The sequence below is a fragment of the Pinus tabuliformis genome, chromosome 8, assembly GCF_031772625.1.
Source record: "Pinus tabuliformis cultivar Carrire ecotype Pingquan chromosome 8, CPIR1, whole genome shotgun sequence".
NCBI classification, from domain to species: domain Eukaryota; kingdom Viridiplantae; phylum Streptophyta; class Pinopsida; order Pinales; family Pinaceae; genus Pinus; species Pinus tabuliformis.
In genome coordinates, this window is record NC_142294.1 from 374502504 (window position 1) to 374521956 (window position 19453).

The 19453-nt window shown below is 35.6% G+C and overlaps 1 pseudogene; it reads left to right on the forward strand.

Moving 5' to 3' along the window:
* Window positions 1-13415: 13415 nt before the first annotated feature.
* LOC149235670 (14-3-3 protein 7-like) lies at window positions 13416-18677 on the forward strand (annotated as a pseudogene).
* The last annotated feature ends 776 nt before the right edge of the window (window positions 18678-19453 follow it).

A 19453-nucleotide genomic window follows, 5' to 3' on the forward strand; every position in this document is an offset into this window, starting at 1 on the left:
AGTGAACGTTAATAGTAATAATCATCATCCTCATCAACATGTTATTAGTTTAAAAGTTTACTATCACAATGACACATCATTAAAACTTTCAAAGCAATTTTCCCTGTAATGCAGGGTTATGCTTTAAAATGATTTGAGGTGGATTGGTATACAAGTTAAACATATATTTATTTAGAAAAACATACAATCAATTTTTAATCATAGAGATTTATCCTTGGTTAATTATGGATATTTTTAATTTATAAACGGGTTTTGTTAAAATATTATGGATTGACTTATTAACACCACATGAGCAACAACTATCTCACATTTGTTTTTATGATAAAATTTTAAATTAATCAATTTAATTTAAAAAATAGAAAATATATCTTTATCTTTTTGAGATCCATCTATATGATTATTACTGAAAATAGTAAAAAATATTCCATAAATTTAAATCCCACCATAAATTAAATAATTATTAATAATTAAATTAAACTTCTAAAAATTTATTTTAAAAAATTCCACTAAAAATTCCATCTTTTCATTATGTGTACTTTACTGCAAGGCAGCTTGTGCGTTTTTGGGAAGCCTACATAGTCAAGGTTCTGCTGATGTCTCCTTGACTTTCTCTGTTGTCTCTGCTTAGTCAAAGTTCTGTGGATGTCTCCTTGACTTTCTTAGTTGTCTTACTGTCTACTACATGAATGGTTAGCATCTGCAATGGTTTCATAAAACTACGAAACTAGCCACAACAATTCTCATCACATAACTAACTCGCCAACTCTGTGTTGGAACTACTACACACCTACATGCGGACTTTTAGTTAGAGCATGGGACTACATGCAAGATTCCTTTTGCATGATTTACTCCTTGATTTGCTCCTTCTTTAACTCCCCAACTGGTTAGTTCTTCTGCATGATTTACTCCCTAATTTGCTCCTTCTTTCACTCTGCAACTGGCTAGTTATCTCCAAAACTTGTTGTAGGTGTTGAGTCTTCTCATTGATCACCACTATGGTGCATTATCTTGGTATCTTCACCCAGTAATGCTATATCATGAGCATTGTAACCTATTTTATAATGAATCATTCTTTTCTTCTTTTGATTTTATTTCAGTGTTTTTGCTCTGCAAAGCTGTGTGTTCAACCTTTATTAGCTACATTCGTCTGTGAAAGTTTTCTAACACATTTACATGGTATCAGAGCCCACAGGTTTCTAGATAAAAGGTGCACCAGTACTTTATTTTGCAGGTATTACAGCTTGGAGATCGAAGATCACAGAAAAATGTAGTTTCCCAAAGCATCGATCCTAACACCATACAACTATCACGAATGGAAGGACCAAATGGCTCGATACCTTCGCCATAAAGGGTTGTACAGGATTACCATGGCTACAGAAGTGGAACCCACTTTAGCCATAGAGAAATCCAAGTACCTTAACCGTATGGATGAGGCCACGGATGCATATGCATGTGCATCTCTCCAGAGTTGCAGTTTCATCTATCTACCTGCAATACTCCCAATGAGATTTTGAAAAAGGTTGAAGATCTCTATGGGAAACAGGATGAGATGAAAGGACATCTTCTTGAAGTGGAACTGCTCTCATTAGATCCACGGAACTATGACAGAATTCAAGACTTCTTCACCAAATATAATGATCTATTGCTGCAACTCAAGGGTTGTGGAATTGACAAATCCAAGGAGGAGAGTCGCGAAGTTCTCTCTATTATGTCAAAGCTCGGATCGGAATACTTCGTCTTTGTGTCTACATTTCATTCAGTAAGGCTTGCAACAGGTAAATCCTACACTATGCCTTCTCTCAAAGAATTTATGGAGTCCCTTATTTTTTAGCAAGATAAACTCATTGGCATGGGGAAAGCCAAACCTCCAAAAGCACATGCACTTGCTGTGCATGATGGCAGCTACAATAAAAATCACAGATCTAATTCAAATAAGAAAAATCAGCAGCAAAAAGGCAAGGGAAAAGTGCATTCCCATCCAAAGAAGGAAGGGTACACCAAGCCCTTCAATGACTCCTCTGGCTCGAGAAATGGGAAAGGGAAGAAAGGAAACAGATGCACCTATTGCCAAAGAGGATTCCATCCAGAATCCTCTTGCATGAAGAAACAAATTGACCAAATGGCAGAAATTCTTCGGAAGCACAACCTTGGGGACCACATCCCTCAGGGCGCCAAGAAGAAAACTGAGGATTCTCCACATAGGAAAGGTAACAATTTTCATGCTTTAGTTGCAATTAATTCTTCCCCTGATGCATGGATTATAGATTCTGGTGCATCACATCATATGGCTGCTGCAAAGGAAGTCTATTCCTCTTTGGATGCATGCAAAGGACCTCCCATCCTCATGGGAGATGACTCACCTATTGAGGTCACCAGAAAAGGTAGAATGGAACTTTTACACGGAAGCTTTGAAGATGTGCTTCATGTTCCAAAACTTTCGGTAAAATTGCTTTCAGTTTACCAGATCACTCATTCCAGCACCGGAAAAAGAGTGGAATTCACTCCAGATGCAGTGAACATATATGACTTACATAGCAGCTCCAAAATTGCAACAGGTGAGGTAAACAATGGAGCCAGACTGTATACATTTTCTGAATTTATTGAATTTGAATCCTCCTTATTGCTTACACATGCTGAGGATAGTAGTAGGCTTTGGCACGAGAGGTTTGGTCACTTAAATTACAGGTATATGCAGCAGCTAAGCAAAAATGAGATGGTGGAAGGCTTGTTAAATATCAGTTTCTCCAAAGGAGTTTGTGAAGGGTGTGTCCTTGGAAAACATCCCAGAGAAAAGTTTGACACTGGCAAGACTCACAGGGCATCCTCTCCTCTAGATCTGATCCATAGTGATCTCATGGGGCCTTTTCCTCATTCTTCCATCAACAAAGCAAGGTATGTGCTTACATTTATTGATGATTTCTCACGGTATAATTGGGTGTATCTTCTCAGGAACAAATCTAAAGTTTTTGCGCACTTTGAAGATTTCAAAGCACTAGTTCAGACATAGTCAGAGAGAAAGATCAAAGCCCTTCGTACAAAAAATGAGGGGGAATATGTTAACACAGCACTTCGGAACCTTTGCCTTCAGTCTGGCATACAGTTGCAGTACACAGTTCCATACACTCCACAGCAGAACGAAGTTGCTAAGAGAAAGAACTGATCTCTCAAAGAGATGGCTTCCTGCATGTTGCATGCTAAGTCACTACCTCATAAGCTATGGGCCGAAGCACTTAATTGTGCTAACTACATCCAGAACAGATCTCCTCATAGGTCTGTCAAGGATCAGACCCCCTTTGAGGCTTGGAGCAGCACTAAACCAGAGGTCACTCACTTCCGTGTTTTTGGCTCCCGAGCATGGGCCAGGATTCCCTCTGAAAAGAGGAAATCTCTTGATCCAGAGAGCATTGAGTGCATCTTTGTTGGATACCCTAATGGTGTGAAGGGATACCAACTCCTGATTCCCTCTACGGACAAGCTAATCAGTGAGCGAAGTGTCAAATTTGAGGAAAGTATCTCGCATGCACCTCTATCACCGCATGAAGACACCTTTTATCTACCTCATGTCCGAGATGATGACTCAGTACACTCAGATGCAGATACAGAGCATGCAGATGCCGAGGTAGAGCATGTAGATGCAGAGACAGAGTCTTCAAATACAAATCTAGTGCATGCAAATGATGATCCACATCCAAGTCTAGATCGGGCTTCCAGCAGTGAATCATATTCCCCTGTCATAAAACAGATAACAAGGAGCTTACGTGAGATATATGCACAAGACAACCCAGCTGCTAGAAATGATCTTGTGGGGGATAATTCGGATCTACAGAGGACTAGCTCAGAGTTTATTGAGCCTCCTCTTGCCCTCGCTGCCACTGAACCATCGCCATCCTGGCATTGTCATTTGGTTCATTCTTCTGATCCACAGTCTTATGTTGAGGCTGTTGGGCATCCATCTTGGGAGTCTGCCATGGAGGAGGAGTATAACTCCCTCATCGAGAACCAGACCTGGGATCTGGTCCCCCTTCCTTCAAGAAGGAAACTTGTCCGATGCAAATGGGTCTACAGGACCAAGAGTGCTGCAGATGGGCAAATCACCAGATGGAAAGCGAGGCTAGTAGCTAAAGGCTTCCAACAAATGCATGGCATTGATTATGACAAGACCTTTGCTCCAGTAGCAAAGATGGATTCCATATGCCTTACACTTGCCATTGCGGCTACCCAGGGGTGGGAAGTACATCAGATGGATGTGAAGAATGCCTTTCTTCATGGAGACCTATTAGAGGAGATTTACATGGAGCAGCCACATGGGTTCATTCAGGATTCATCTTTGGTCTACAAACTGAAGAAATCTCTCTACGACCTTAAGCAGGCCCCGAGAGCTTTGTATGTGAAGATGGATTCTTTTCTCTTATCACAAAACTTTGAAAGATGTAAGTCTGATCCAAATGTTTACATGCTCAGGACACATGATTCTCTTCTTATCTTAGTTTTGTATGTGGATGATCTCCTAATCACTGGCAACTCGGCTTCATCCATTACTATAGTCAAGAGGGCCTTGCATGATAGGTTCTTGATGACGAACATGGGTCCATTACACTTCTTTCTTGGTCTTGAGATCAGTTAGGATGCCACAGGCATCAAACTCTCTTAGGCTAAGTATGCATGGGATCTCCTCTAGAGATTTCGCATGACTGACTGCAAGCCAGCACCGACTCCTTTTCTGTCTGGGGTCTGCCTTGAGGATGGAGGTGGCACTCCATTAGTTGACAACACTCTCTACCGACAGCTAGTGGGTAGCTTATTGTACCTCACCCACTCCAGACCAGATCTCTCATATGCAGTAGGGGTAGTTTCCAGATACATGCAGGAGCCGCATGAGCTACAGTGGAATGATACCAAGCGCATCCTCCGATATGTGTAGGGCACCATCACCTTCGGGATTCACTATGCAGCATGCACTGCATTGAATCTCCTTGGCTTCACAAATTCTTATTGGGTGGGAGACAGCATTGATCGCAAGTCCACCTCCGGATATTCACTTAGTCTACGATCTGGCCCTATCTGTTGGTCGAGCAAGAAGCAAGCTGCTATTGCTCTCTCTTTAGTTGAGGCCAAGTACAGAGGAGTAGTCAACATCACCATTCAGGCTCTATGGCTACAGCACTTCCTCACTGAGTTGGGCGTCTAGTTCCACCAGCCCATTGTCATTTGGTGTGACAATCAGAGCACTCTCAAATTTTGCAGGGATCCAGTACAAAGGCAGTGGACGAAGCACATAGAGATCCATATGCACTACATCACAGACTTAGTACATGATTGGGTCATTGATTTGCAGTTTTGTCCCTCAGCAGAACAAATTGTAGACATCTTCACCAAGACATTCACTGAGCAGGAGTTTCGCTCTCTATGCGATCGTCTTGGAGTGAAGGACACAGTTGCTTAGCAACTGTCTTCTCTTCCTCTTTTCTTTTGATTACATTGTATTTTGAGGGGATGTTTTCCCCCAAGGTTTTCCCTCTTTCCTCAATTTTAGTACAAGTTGCATTGTATTTTGGGTTACCTTTGGCCTTAGTTTCCTGGGCCCATTTTCTATTTTTCCCCATAGTGGTGTTCAAGGGGGGTGTTGGAACTACTACACACCTACATGCAGACTTTTAGTTAGAGCCTGGGACTACATGAAAGATTCCTTTTGCATGATTTACTCTTTGATTTGATCCTTCTTTAACTCCACAACTGGTTAGTTCTTCTGCATGATTTACTCCCTGATTTGCTCATTCTTTCACTCTGCAACTGGCTAGTTATCTCCGAAACTTGTTGTAGGTGTTGAGTCTTCTCATTGATCACCACTATGGTGCATTAGCTTGGGATCTTCACCCAGTAATGCTATATCATGAGCATTGTAACCTATTTTCTAATGAATCATTCTTTTCTTCTTTCGATTTTCTTTTAGTGTTTTTGCTCTGCAAAGCTGTGTGTTCAACCTTTACTAGCTAGATTCATCTATGCATTTTTTCTAACAGATTTACACTCTGGCTGCCAACTCATCTACAAAAATGAATTTGTATCGAGCAAACATGCTTCTCTGAAGGCAAAAGTTAAAAACTATTGAACCTTCAACCTTCTTGACAAATGCACGATGCCTTCTTTGATGGCTTCTCCTCATGGTTTTTTTTTTTTCCCTGAACTCTATGGTTGTTTTTCTAGGTTGTTCTTTTAATTCTCACAAGTTTCACAGGAACTCGAACGTAAAAACAAATCCCCTACATTTAATAATACAATCTATTTCCAACTTATATGCACCCTTAAGGGTATGAACTAGTGGAGAGGCTGGATAAGGTATACTCTAAGATCCTTACTTTTGATGCTTATTGAGTCAAGACTAAGGGTATGAAAGGTATAATAATTATTATTAAAACATAAGTATGGTTAAATTGTACATTAAATAGGATATTTTATTTTAATGGTTAAGATTAGGGATATTATCTTAAAAAAAAAAAACAAACTTATAAAACAATATTTTTGCAAGATATTTTTCTTTACAAAAATATCTTAAAATGGAAAGTAAAAATCTTAAACTTTAAAAAACAAGTAAAGATGTCAAATTCCAAGTAAGCATTTCTCATGAAATTTGTTTAAGGTATTGAAATAATTAGGACTTTGTTTAATTTTATATTACTAATTGTTGTTAATAGTATTTATTTCTTATTTTAAAGCATCACAAAGTTCAAATAAAAAAGGAAGTAACACATAAAACCATAGTAAAGTTACCACTTATTCAAGGAATTTGAATGAAGTTCAAAATGAAACTTTCTAATCATATTATTATATAGAGATAGACTTTTTAATTTACAAATAAAAACATATTATATATGAATCTAATTATAATTTTATATTAAATTGTTGATTTTTTTTTATACGTGGGAAGACTTATTATAATTCAGTTGTCAAACTAGCAATGAGGAAAACTATCTCTGGTTGTTAACTGAGAATATAGGGTGACTCATCACTATTAGCCACTGTGATGCCTCTGCTTGCTTTGGTGCCTCTTCTTCTTTCACTGGCTCTGTTCTACTGGGCTTTGTCCCCACCTATGCGCTTTTCTTTGCTACCTATGCTTATGCTCCTCTCCAGATCTTGGGCCCTTAATCTTTTCCTTTAAATGCAAAAAAAACTAACTCTTAACCCCTAAAAACACATTTAAAAAATTAAATTATTATTATTCATACCATAGCCATTTTTAAAATAAATATTTATATTATAGAAATTTAGAAAATCCTAAAAAAATTAAATTATTATTATTCATACCATAGCTATTTTTAAAATAAATATTTATATTATAGAAATTTAGAAAATCTTAGTTTGATCGTAGGCCTCCCACACCATGCTCGAGAAGGCATATTTGCGAATGCCATTGAAAATAACGCACATGAAATGAAAACGTGACCGTAATAGAATCCATTATTAAAGTCGTACGCAAAGATAGACAATAAAACAAATCATGTAAACATATGTACTATGGAAACATATGTTTATTAATGATTATGGATTTTGGTATAATGACCCACTTTAATACAAAATGAGCATTTTGATATAAATTTAATTTAATTTAATTATTTTAAGCTGTAAAAAAATATAAATGTCACACTTTTGGAGATCATAATGTGATCCATTTACAAGTTTACTAATGCCATAACATGTAATTAAAACCTTCTTAGCGATATGCCATAACATGTAATTAGAGGGACGATTGTAACTGATAAATTGATCCCATGCGCCTCATTTTTAGGTCTTCCATCTCCGCATGATCCTTTAATACCTTGACTTCAAGATGGTAAATTCTTCGTTTTTAGGCCCAAAAACAAATCTGTGTTTTGATTTTTCCGTTTCGGGATTTATGGAAGAAGTTTTACACAGATTTTAGGGACATTCTAAACAGATTTGAAAGACGTTTTGTGTAGATTTTGTGGACATGGTGATATTAATGATTAGATAATATGATATTTTTTTATTTCCATTATATTTGTATATCATTAAATTTAAATTTATTTTGAAAGTTGTAATTTAAAACGTGGATTTTATCATAGTGAATTTAAATTATGGTATAAGTTGTAATTTAAAGCATGGGTTTTGAATGATGAGTTTGATTTGGTGTTTCTATTATCTAAACCTTAATTATTGTGGAAATAATTAAATAGTAATGACCTGAATCTGGTCATATACTAAATGTTTATTTAAATTCTTATTCAATCACTTTTTAATCTAAAATATGAATCCAATTCATTTTAAAAACCACAAAACATATTAGGAAGGGAATGCCTTTTACCCTATAACATTATTATTATTATTGACCAAAAAAAAAAAATTGTTATAATGACATTTCTCTCTTATGGATACAAAGAGTTACACTTAAGTTTTCTAAAGCTAAACTACATTTTGCTCATGTATAGCTGCCAATAATAGAATGCCATTTCACCTTTTCTAACTTGTTTAATCTTTTTTTAAATTAACAAGTGTAAAAGCTATGCATAATAATATAGTATAGCTTATAATGCTTATAATGTTTATAATAATATAGTATAGCTTATAATTCTTACAAGTTTGAAGTAAATATAACATCTTCTTCTTTTATTATTATTATTAAATTTTATGGTGAATTCTAAATCTTAATAGTTTTTAATATTATTATTATATATTTGTCCCAAATTTTTAGTTTCCTAAATTTTTTTGAGATACACTCTAGTCATCCTAAAGATGTGTTCCTCATTCCCCAATGCTCTCTAGAAAACAAGTACAAAATAACTAATTTCTCTTCTCACTTAACATAAGCCTTTCTTTTATCACCAAGCACACCTACATCTATTTGGTCCCCAACACTCCGCAAACAACATGTGCAACATAACTATTTTATATTCTCACATACCACGAGTATTTCTTCTATCATGAAGCACACCTATACCTATTTGTTCATATCGACTGTTTTCTTCATTACCATTATTTTTCTTCATAAAAATAATAATAACACACTCACTCACAACACATAATAAAGCATATAGCTATCCACATCACCATGTAGGTTCCATTTTTAGTCACTACTAACTACACAATGTGCCATCGATAACCCTAATAGAAATGTACGAAATACGTCTTCATACTCATACCTCGAAGACTCTTATTATTCCTTGCCATAATTCAACAGAGACTATAGTAATTGGTGCAGTGTTGCTTATTAGTCCCTATGCACAAACTAAAAAAATGAAGCCTAAATTTTTCGCACAAATGTTATAATATTTGTTTTCACCACCCTATTGAATCTTTATAATGTTTTCTATTGGCCAATGAACAATTTGATTGCCTTATTTAGCATCTTTGTGAGGTAGAGAGGTACATACGATTTGAAAAACTTAGGACTAAAAATCATGTTGAGAGGAAATTTTATCATAGCCAAGTAATGGTATAATTACTCTAGCATTACTTGGTTAACATTAGTTGTTTGCCTCCACTCTGGTATCTTGTACTTCATCAAGTCTTGCCATGATCTCCTAAGCCCTCTGGTACACACGACTGTGGAATTGGTTAGACTAGCCAATTGGCCTCTCTTCAAATGAGACTCCCTTCACTCTATTGAAGCACTTACTCCTCCTTCCTTTCTCCAACAACTCTCCATTCCTTTCCTTGAAAAGGATAATTTCTTAGTTTTTGGTTCTTACATCAGGCCAAACGATCCCTCCGTATTGTCGAAGAACTGCATATGGTTCAAATACGGTGTTCTTCAACTAGGTCTTCATCCTATCGAAGAAGTGTCATGGAGTCCAATCCCCATCACAGGATCAAGTGGAGCTTAAGCCCAGACTCATTGGAGGAAACCATACAACTTAGGTATGGTCTTGTGAACTCAGATATTTGAACAACAAAATTCTCTGAAATGAGGGAATACATGGTCCAATGTATAGGCCATTTTTGCTTGTTGTGGGAGTTCCTTTTGATAGATTGTAAACACCAAATTCTTATTTCAAAGGCCATGGTGCCCCTCTGTCATTTTTTTTGAAAATTTCATAGAACTATCCAGGATGGGTGTTTTAACAAGCTTACCCAATGATAAAATCAAAGCAAGACTCCCTTCACTCTGTCGCAGAATTTAGTCCTTCCTTTCTTCAATAGTTCTCCATAACCTTCCTCAACAAGGGTGATTTCTTATTTTTTTTGTTTTGGCCTCAAGCCAATAGATTCCTCCTTCCTATTGTTGAAAAAATAGGGTGGAGGCCAAGCCCCATCATAGGATAAAGTGGAGCTTGCACCTGGAAAGATTGGAGGAAACCTAAAAAATATTGTATCCCTAAGTATGGGAACGAGGTATGTTCTTGTGAACCCAAATCCTTGAATGGAAAAATTCTCTGAAATGAGGGAATTCATAGTGCAATGTACATGCCATTTATGGTTTTTGTGGGAGTTCCTTTTGATAAATAATAAATGAAGGATCTACTTCTTTTCATTATGTGGACTAATTATTATTTCAAAGGCCATGATGTCCCTCTATCATTCAATTTTTTCATATTTCATAGAATCTCCAGCAAGCTAACCCACCTAGAAAATCAGAGTGAGCATCCCTTCACTCTATTGAAGTGCTTAGTACTCCTTCCTTTCTTAAGAAGTTGTCCATTCCATTCCTCGAACAGGATACTTTCATTTTTCTGGTTCAGGCTTCAAGTCAGTTGAGCCCTCCTTCCTGTTGTTGAATAATTGCGATGGAGGCCAAGCTGCATCACAAGATCTAGTAGAGCTTGCACCTAAACCAATTGGAGGAAACCACAAAAATATGGTAACCGAAAGCCCAGGAGTAGGGTATGTTCTTGTGAACCCATATCCTTGATTAAGATAATTCTCTAAAACAAGGGAATTCATGGCGCAATGTACATGCCATTTCTAGTTGTTTTGGGAGGTATTTTTGATATATGTCAAGCATATGATTTGCCTTTTCTTCATTAGCTGGTCCAATTGTTATTTCGAAGGTCATGATATCCCTCTGTCATACATCCTATGTACCATACCTACTCACAACCCTTGTTTGACTTGCATTTTGGCAGAGCATGATATTGTACTCATCCATAGAATATAGAAAAGGTGGATACTTGTGCAACTCTAATAGAAGGTGTTATTTCAATAGATGAGACATGTGGAATGATTGCAAGATTTTGTGACATGTATTTCATTTCATTTTAATTTATGTTACTTTTTATTAAATCTTTAAATTTTAATATCAACTAATATTATGTGTGTGAGCATAAGTTAAAAGCAAAGCAACATAAGGTTGCATTCATGGACCTTGCATGCAACCCAAGTGGGAACCTCACACAACCATGTTGTAAAATATGTTTTTGAGTGTGTGAGGTCTACCTTATTAGATATAAGTTGTCATTGATGGAAAATGAAAACATGGGTGCAAGCAGATTGGTCAAGGAGAAAAACAATTGGATTTCGAGTGAACTTCGACATTACTCAGATGGATAGAGCTATGAAAGAGACTTCCAGTGGTATATGCAAGTCAAAAAATTCCTCCCTAGATCAAAATTTATTGTAGGTCAAAGCTCAAGGGTTAAAAGGTCAAAGTTGTAGAGCTAAAGTTAGTGATATTTTACTAGTTGATGATAGTTTTGCATTTGGACAAACATGTGGTTCCCTTAGTAGACTAGCTTGCGAAGAAGGACATGTAAACCTTGTGGAAGTTCGAAGGAAGATGAACGTCATGCCTCCCCTCCTATTCATCGTAAAAATTACATTAGCCCATGCACACCTAAAGGTTAACAAAAGTGGGGGTCTGCTATTGTTTGTATTTCCAAACAACTGATCAGAAGATGTACGATCCTCATTATAGTGGATCCCCTCCTCATTTTACCACCAAACTAGACAAGGGGTGTCTGCAAAAACAACGTTAGTAACTAGATTGACACGGCATGATAAGGAACTGGGAGGACATGGCCGAGTGACTAAGTAGAGGAGAAAGTATTGATTGGTGGAAGCCAACAAATGGGGAGGGCCCACTTAATAGCTCAACTCAGAATTTTTTGCTTCAGAGATCCAAAGGTAGGAGTGAAAGAAAGTCTCACGGATATGGGAGCTACTGTAAGGTGGCAAGATGAATTGGCATAATGAAGCAATTAGAGGCAGTGCAAGAGGTGAGCACATAAAACAATTCACCCCGAAGGAAATGAAATAACAAAGGAATTTAATCGAAAATACAAGGTTGGGACTCTAGTTCCACCATATGTTGACATGTACTTTTGGCCATATGGACAAATCAAAAGATGACACATGGCACACCTTTATTGGCTAATGGAGGTGACGAGGAGATGTAATGGCATGATGATGTCAACATAATGTGGATCTAAATAGGGTCTGACAGATCACATGAAAATTTGGCATTTCGAGGTATCCAAGTGGGCCAAAAATCGATGGCACATGACACCACTCAGTTAGTGACATACGACAGCCTTGCAAAGGTCACATATATGCTGGAAGAAACATCATCGCAATAACTTAGTTATTGGTCCAAGTGTGCAAGGTGAGGTACCATAGGGACATGTCAACCTCGACACCACAGTTAGGGACTGTGGAAGTATTTTAGCAAGTAGCATGGAGATTCTTTGGGTTGAAAAGTCGTTGAGACAAACTAGACTATATATGTCATATAGAGCATGGTGGGTTCTCATAGGACACATCATCCTAGAGGATCGACTCCTGAAGAATACAAATGTGCTTCATTGATTTTAGCTAAGGATAAAGGGATGGGGGCTAAAGGTTATGCACCATGAACTGGTCTTGTGTACGTGGTGTGACCACAAGAATGGAAGGTTTAGAGTTGATGGTTAAAGCCCTTAGGGAAATAATGTAGAAGGACCTAGTGAATGTTTGTAGTGTAAAGTGCTCATGCCTAAAATAGTTCTAGACTCTTGATTTAAGTCCTTGTGGGCCTATGCTAAGGACCTAAGACATAACCATATTGATAGGTTCAGGGGGCTTCATTGACGAAGCAATACCATATCATGTGCATTCTTATTGGGGTATAAAAAATAAAAAAAAGCCTAAAACAATATATTGACTATATAATAAGGGATAAGATGAGTTTTATATGTTATATAAAAATATATATATTATAAGATAATTTTTATATCAAATATTGGCAAAGCGAGAGGCCAAAAATAGGCAGAGTATTGGGGCCCATGGGAGAGAGCAAAATCCCCGTTCGAAACCTTTGAAACCAATGTTCGCAAACTTCTGCAATCTCTATTCACGACCTTTGTTTGTAACCTTCTGCAACCAATATTTTCAACCTCATGCAACCTCTATTTTTCTAAGAGGGAGCACATGGAACCTCTATTCTATTAGGAAAATGTAGGAAACATTCACTTGTTTGTAAACTAATGGGTTCTAGTTTCAAGTTCAGGGCCTATCTTATCTTAAAGTCACGTAAAGTTGAATTGATGTTCCCTGGTGATTTATCACAAGTAAAAAATCATTGGGGAAACATCTCCGGTCATAATGGGAAAGTGGGTCCTTGGAGTTAGGCTTGAACTCTACAAACGACTTGCTTAAACTTGGAAAAAAAACTTCATATTCTTTTGGAAAAATGTAGTATCTTTTAACATGAAACATTTCTTCAAAAATAATAACATGAAACAATTTACCAAAAATGTCTTCTGTTAATATATCTACAATGATAAAAAGCCCCTTTTTTCGCTATTTTCTGTGATTTCTATTTAGTTCTAGGTATCCCTTGGAAAAACCCCTATAAGAGGCAAAATGAAGTTGCAACATCAGGATAGATCTTTGATGTTATGTATGTGCATATTGTTGACTTTGTGTAGAAATTGTTGAAGTCATAAAGAGGCTGGTGAAGATGGATGTGGAGTTAACTATAGAAGAAAGGAATTTAGTCTTTGTTTAGTATAAAAATGTGATTGAGGCTTGGTAAGCATCGTGGAGAATAATGTTTTCCATTGAGTAGGAGGAGGAAGCGAAGGGAAATGATCACAATGTGAAGTGTATCAAAGAGTATAGACATAAAGTTGGAGAAAAGTATTATGATATTTTCCATGATATTATGACCATCATTGAAGAACACCTCATTCCTTCCTCTAATTTTGGGGAATCCACTATTTTTTACTATAAAGTGTACTTTTTCTTATATTGACCTGTGAAATCTTTGTTCGACATGGATATTAAGCTTTTGGGTTTTCTTATTTTTGAGGTTATGGATGTTGGGTTTTTGTTTTTACATAGGAAGGATAGTACTACCATTATCTCGTTGAATTCAAAACATGAAATGAAAGAAAAGAGGCCACCGACTAATCCTTGAAAGTTTACCAGGTAGAAATCTGAACTTAAAATTTGATGTATTATAAATTTTAACTATTGAAGGGTTCAATAGTATAACTGAAAGATAAGGAAATGTTTAAATTTATCAGTGATCTACTTGGCAAGAGGATTTTGTTTTCAAAAGGGTACATCATGTGGTGAAGTTTATTTTTATGGTGGCTTTCTGAGAATTTGAACTGAAATTGTAGATCCAGGGAATTATCTATTTCTCCACTAAGGCCATTTTGTTTTAAGGATTTCTAGTGGAAGGAATGATTTAGGTCCTAGTAATTTCTTTTGTTAGCTTGATTATAATTGGGTAGTCATTAATTTCTTTGCCAATGGAAAGTTGGTTTAACTTTAATTTTTTCACCATATTGTATTTATACCAGAGACTGTGAACTGCATACTAACTATTGAAGTACCATTAGGAATTTCTATGCAAAATGTGAAAATTGATAAGTGGGATTGTGTTCCCCTTATAAAAAAAAGTTGATATATGGGTTAACAATCATGCAACAATACTCTTTTAATTCACTTGATGCACCATAATTAGAAGAATTGACATCACTAGAAGAGTGTGAATTTCATGCTCACTATTGGAGACCTTTTTATTGATCAAATCATGGGGAGATTCTATGAAACATGTGAAAAGTGATAGGTCGGATTTTTTTACTTTCTAAATAAAATTGATATATGGGTAAGAAGCATGTGACAATGGTCTTTTAATTTTCTTGAAGCTCTACCAGTCCTCCGTGAATGGCGGTAGTTGGAATGCAATGGTTTTCATTGGTTTTGATTATGCTTTTATTAGATATTTAAAAACTGAATCTAACACAATTGTTCTTCTTGAATATTATATTATAACCAGGTAAATATAATGGTTAATGGGTTCGCTCTTTGTTAGTTTCTTCCAATGATTTATTGGTTTGATTAATCTAGCTTAAATGGTGTTGCAGTGTATTTCTTGTTTTTTATTTTTGAATTTCATGTTTCACTATTCCTTGAGGGTTATATCAAATAGAAAATAAAGTCACTCTCATAGGTTTCCTTAAAGGTGCATAGACAAAACTTAGAATATAGCATATAGAATCGATTAAATCCAGTCTTTTTGTCCTTCCTGAGAATTATTTTAGCATGTTAGCAAGACTTAGCTCATTTAACTTCACTTGTTGTTTTAAGTGGTCCATATGTTGTAATTTTCCTGACTGCAATAATGTAGGAGATAAGCTTAAATTGTGTTAGTTGTTAATGAAGATTATCCTAGATTTCATCAAGTACTCATATCAGATTACTGATTAATTTTGAACACATGTAATACATTGTTTTCTTCAAGGGTATCATGTAAAATTTTAACTTACTTCTCCTAGAGTATTACCTTTCATGCTTGGCCTCGTAAAGTTAACTTCTATTACTAGAATTGTCCACTAGTTTGAATTAAATTTGGATATGTTACAGAGAATGCTTGGATAAGGTCTGGTGGTACTTATTGGTTACTTTTATTACAAGTGTCTAAAAAGTATCAAGCAAATTAATATGGTAAGTTTGCTACTTTGTAGTTATATATAATGGTAGTTATATCAATGTTTTTCCTACTGTGAAGGTGTGGCATGGAATACAGGGTTCTCGAACGTGCATCTTATTTACATGGATTCTTAAGTTCACATGGTTGAGGAAGGTTCCAATGCATTTTTATATTCAACATTGGACCCGAGTGAGTCTAAAGTAGGATTATGTGAAAGTCCCCATGTGTTTTCTATTTTTGCCTCTCTTCTAGATAGAGTTGTACAAAGTAATGAAAAGTTACTGGAGGCTACTAAGAAGCAAGAAAAAATAATAGTTTTTCTTGTCCTACGAGCACCCAACTTAAGCATTCAAAGTTACATTGGTAGAATTTTCAAGTACTCAAACTACAACCCATCATGATTACTCTTTGTTATGTGTACATTGATATATTCATCCATCAACAACTAGATGTTCCTACCACCTCCTTGAATGTTAACCTTCTTTTGGTCACAAGTGTAATGGTTGCAACAAAGTTGGTTGATGATGCATAAGTGTGGGTTTAAATTAAATGTTGTTTGGGATGTAATCACAAATAATTTATATCCTTTTGCTGCATTGAATGCTCATAATTATTTCAACTTTTTAACATTTACTTTGTAGGATCTTATATCTCATTTACATTTCATTTCCTTTTACTGTTTAATTAATCATTTTATGTAATTTACTCAAGTTTCTGCCCTTCAACGAAAGTGAAAAAATGATCTTTGTTATGAGATAAATTATCCATTCTATTTTGTTCTTGTTGCTTCTTTATATCCTTTTTTTCTGTTGAACTTGTAGATTATTTGACAATGCCTATTATGAAAAATTTGGGGGCATAAGAACATTGGAAATGAATAGATTGGAAATTGAATTTTTATTTAATATGGAATTCAAATTGAAAGTAATAGTCAGTACATTTGAAAGGTATTTCTTGAAGTTAGAGAAAGAAGTTTTTGGTGGTTGTGGCTACCAAATTGAGCAACCTCTCTATTTTTTTTGTTGTCGCAATGGATTAAATAATAAATAGGAAACACATAGACAATCAGTGGTGCCAAGGTTCACCTATGGTGCTGTATAGGGAGAAACTTCCCTGTAGTCAAGAATATTAGTGTTGGTTGAGGAGAAGCTGCCCTTGAGGAACTATTCCGATAACTTTCTACAAGGCTTTAATTTCCATTCACTCTATTAGTTTATTTACAATTTAACTACTTTACTTCAATTTTTGTTTGTATCTATGCATTAGGCTATTGAGTGAAAACTAGTGTAGTTGTCCTTGTTAAGAAGTCTTTAGTTTCCTTGCTATAATATTGATGGTACTTTCGATTAAAGTACTTGGGTCCAAAGAGTTTGGGCAGAGTAGTCATTTATTACAATTTACAATGCATTACTGCAGACAACTTCAAGTATTGCAGAGTCAAATTTATCGCCAATTCATCTAATCAGGCTTGGATTGGCCTTGAACTTCTCTCTTTTCTACTATAAAATATTAAATTCACTTGAAAGGTATGCATGTTTCCCTTTTTTCACAGATATGAAAAGTAGGCTTAGGTAGCCCAGTGCATTTAGAAATTTTTAGGAGTATATGCCAAATTTTCTATGACCTTTTTTCACATATATTATGTGTGTTCTAAGGCTTCTCATCTGGCCTAGCAAGCTTTTAATGAAGCTATTCCATAACATGACACCTTGATTGAAGGGTCATTCAAAGATAACACTTTAATCATGCAACTCTTGAGGGATAATCTCACTTTGTGGACATATGATCACTTGGAAGATGGAGGTAGGATTGAGTTTGTTATTAATTTCTCCATGTTTTGTATGGATAAGCATTAGATAATTTAGTTGACTGCATTGATCATAAATATATATGTTTGTTGCCAAACGTCTATCAGATAACATTTGTTTAATATTATTCCATAGTGAGGCAACCCTAAAAATGGTCTTAATATCAGTTTGGCCCATGTCCTATAAGACACAATCTCAAAGATTTTGTATGTTTTCTGTACTCCTTGGTACTTTGTCTTTCACAAATATTGTTACCTTCTCAAAAAATGACCTCGGATTCTTTTTGCCAAAACAACTAAAATTCATGTTAAGGAGCTTTTTGGATTATCAAAAGTCACATCACAACTTACTTTCCATATAAGAGAGTAGTGCATTTAAGAAAAGACTAGAACAACCAAGTTAGCTTCCTATGCAACTGAGAGTTGCTGCAATTAGCTTCTCTCCAATGAAAATAGCTAGAGAAGACATTGTGAAAACCACCAACTGATATGAGACCACAAACTTTATCAAAAATTCATTGTTCCAAATTATGTGCTTTAAATTCTCTCCTCTCCACAATGCACAGAGAACCCATTGCCGATACCAATTCTAGGAAGTCTATACCTTCCAGATACTCCTGGAATTGGTTCTCATCATCGAAGTATTTTAAGATTAAAATATTTAGTGTCGAGAAGATAGTATTTAGGCTTTTTTTTGCAACCATGAGCATTCATCATTATAACAAGTGTCATAAACATCTCAATTTTATCATGAAAAATTTGTGAAAACACGATTTTGTAGCCTTGCTTATGTTTGCCATTTTTACCGATATTTTGGTGGAATCTTAATTTTGCTGATGTTTGTTGATTTTTACAGATATTTTGTATTTTTATGATTTTCTGGTTTTTTGGAGCCTTGCTGATTTTATCCTGATGTCGATCTTTGCAACATTGATTATAACTGACCATCTAGAATTAAATGTTATAATGATACTAATGCGCTTGGGGTTCGAATGACAGTATATCATATGAGAGGGAAACATTGATTATAACTAACCATATGGAATTAAATGTTGTAATTATACCACTTCGTCTGGGCTTCGAATGACAATATGGCATATGAGAGTTAAATTATAAGATAAATTCATCATCATGCCACACTTCAAAGTCTGTTTCTCCAAACTTACTCAAAGTGTATGATGTCTACCTTAACTTTGTCATGAGTGTCAATCATTTTGATTATTTCTAGGTAATTAGTCTTCTACTTCTTACTATGTATCAGATTCCTGGAAATATCATCCCATGCAAACTAATCAATCTGATCTAGGCCTCATAGTTCGTTCCATTTACAATGTCCTTTAATTAAGAGGAAGTTGTTATCTAACTTTATAAGTGATCGAGGAGAGCCATAAGTAATCTAAGAACATTAGATATTTCTACTGCTAAAATTCAATCCAACATTAAATTGTCATAGAGTCCAACTCATATGAAAAGTTATGATTGGCCAAGAATCAAAATTTTGTAATTCTCTTTAGAAGAGAACCCTGAACTCTAAGTGTTATCCATTAAATAAATGTAGCCCTAGTACTAAAAATATTCATGGGAAAAATAATATGACATCTGATTCCATTTTCCATGCAAAATTTCCAGTTATGGTCCTAACCACTTTGTTGTTGAAGTAGAAGCCCTGGGTGCTAACATCTAATAGACCAAGATTTTCATGTTCTTTATCCAGTTTATATATCTTCCAAGAAATATTAGGTAAGAATTTCCACCTTCCTGGTATGTGCCAT